The 2,417-nt window shown below is 40.0% G+C and overlaps 1 pseudogene; it reads right to left on the bottom strand.

The window, feature by feature from the left end:
• Positions 1–1,376: 1,376 nt before the first annotated feature.
• On the bottom strand, positions 1,377–1,495 carry LOC118603614 (annotated as a pseudogene).
• Positions 1,496–2,417: the final 922 nt, after the last annotated feature.

The raw sequence follows: 2,417 nt of genomic DNA, 5'->3' as shown, positions 1-2,417 counted from the left end.
TGGTTGTCTCTTGTACCTTCTGAGGTCAGAGTAGTTTGGAGAGAAGTGCTCTGGAAGCCTTGCTCCGCTGCTTCTAATGTGTGACATTGGGTAAATTACTGAATTTTTCTGGACTGTGTTTTTCATCTCTAACCTAGACATGATCTCTACTTTTGTACAGTTTCAGCAGGACAATTTGGCAAAGAGTAGGTGTGAATTAAGGTTAGTTCTGGGTGAGATCAGTTCAGAGCTTAAGACTTATTTAATTCATTCTATCATCTCATAGTTGTTTTCTACAGAGGACTCTAGGATCAGAGAAAATCAATCTCAAAGAAAAGTGATCATCAGGAAAGAGATGACCACATGATGGAGATTGCCATGATCAAGTTCATCCTTGAGATCAGCTCCTTCATCATGCTGCCTTATGCCTGGACACCATGGATGAATTGCCCATTTAGTCTTTATTATAAGAAGCCCAAGGGCTGGACAGTGTGTGGTTAGGGAAGTCATGTCCCAGCAGGAAAGTGTCAGTGACTTGTGCAAATTGCAAGCTGAGCCAAAAATGTAACCCAGGCATCCTGACACCCTGCCCCATGCCTAACGATAAGGCCATTCCCACTCCCTGTGTCCGGGATTAGACATCTCTGGAGCCAAGAGGGTGACATCAGGGCATCCGGTGAGCTCACTCTGCTGCTCTATTTGGATGTAGAGAAGTGGTATCAGAGCTCCAAAAGAAGGGCTTTGCAGCCTTGGTTTCTCAGAGGCCAGTCGTGGGAATAGGTTCTTCCCTGGAGAATAGAAGGAGGCGGTGAGCTTCGAAAAGTCTCCACAGCCATGGGTGGGAAGAGTCACTGAAGCATTGAAGGGGAAGGGAGAGAATAATTTATGAGAAGACCTTAAGGAGCAGAACTTGCTGGATTGACCTTAGCACCAACTGAGGGGCGTGGGAGAGCATTCTGCAAATATTTAAGAGGCACTGGTGCCAGAGAACTCAATGTCTGAACCTGGATGGAAGGAAAAGGAGGGAGCACAGGCTATGTCTATTAAGGAAAGCTTTCTCAAAGCCGTCAGGGGACAGACCTCATCTCTCAGGGACCCCTGTTTATTTGGGCATCTCCCCATGGCACAGGATTTAAGGGCTTACAGATTCTAGCATACAGACCAAATGGGCCAGAAAAATTAGGCCTAGATCACTTTTCCTGTAAAGAAATTGGGCAGAAAGCATAAGGAAAAACGGGCAGTGAAAACAAGATGAATGGAATAGACTTGTCCTTTCTTTTTCATTATTTTTCTTTCTTTCTTTTAAATTTTTTTTTTTTTAGATGAGGCAACCCTTGGTTGACCTCACAGATTTCAAGGACTTTCTCATCTTATAATCCCTTATTTTTCATTTTTTACACCTACGGCACCCGGTGTTCCAAGTTGGTCTCCCTTCCAAGTACTAAACAGGCCCGACCCTGCTTAGCTTCCAAGATCAGACAGGATTGGGCTTTTTCAGGATAGCATGGCCATAAACTGTCCTTTTTTATGTTCTATTCTGATGGTTTTCTGAGGATCTGTGTTATCTGGCTTATTTCACCTTCCACTTGGCCTCCTCCCTGTACTAGTTTCTTTTATCAAACCAAAGCCTCTATAGCCTTCAGAGCCCTGTTCAACCTTTACTTCCTTTCAGAAGCCCATCCCAACCTCAAATTTGAGTTTAATTAAAAGGCAGGAGGAATACTAGAAACAAAATAAAAGAGTGAATGACAAAACTGGGGAAATTTTGCAATATACAAAGGAATGGTATCTTGAACATAAAAATTTTTGTAAATCAATAAGAAAAACAATGAATGCTGCAATAGAGATGGGAAAAATCATGAACAGTCAATTCAAAAGAGGAGATATGCACAAAGCTTATATACATTTGGGTAAGTCTTTAACCTCGCAGTAATAAAAATATGACATAAAAGATAAAGTACGATTTTATCAATTACACTGGCAAAAAAGAAAAATCGCATTAGTGAGAATACAGGGAAATAAGCACTCTTTTACACTGCTGGCTTTTTAAAAAGTCAATATATAGGTGTTTTCAGCTATGAATGTACTAAAAATAGGACCTTTCCTATCACGAACCATTTATCAAAATGCGTTATTACTGGATGTATAATATTCCATAATTGGAGTATCAAAATTCATTTAGCTGCCATTCGACTGGGCATTTAAGCTGTTTCCAAGGTTTTGTCTGATTTTTGATTATTTCCATAGGATCAAATTTTAATAATAATTTATTAATTATATACTAATTAGTTATATGTCAAATTACCCACAAACTAACTAAATATTATCTAGCTCAGAATGACAATTGTAATTAACTTTGGTTTTTATGGGTCAAGACCTTGGACAGGGTATGGCAGAGCAAGTTGTTTTCATTTTATGATGTCTGGAACCTCATCGGA

Source organism: Rousettus aegyptiacus, unplaced genomic scaffold (assembly GCF_014176215.1).
Source record: "Rousettus aegyptiacus isolate mRouAeg1 unplaced genomic scaffold, mRouAeg1.p scaffold_m13_p_5, whole genome shotgun sequence".
Classification (NCBI taxonomy): domain Eukaryota; kingdom Metazoa; phylum Chordata; class Mammalia; order Chiroptera; family Pteropodidae; genus Rousettus; species Rousettus aegyptiacus.
Note: the sequence above shows the minus strand (reverse complement) of the source record. Positions and strands in the feature narration are given on the sequence as shown.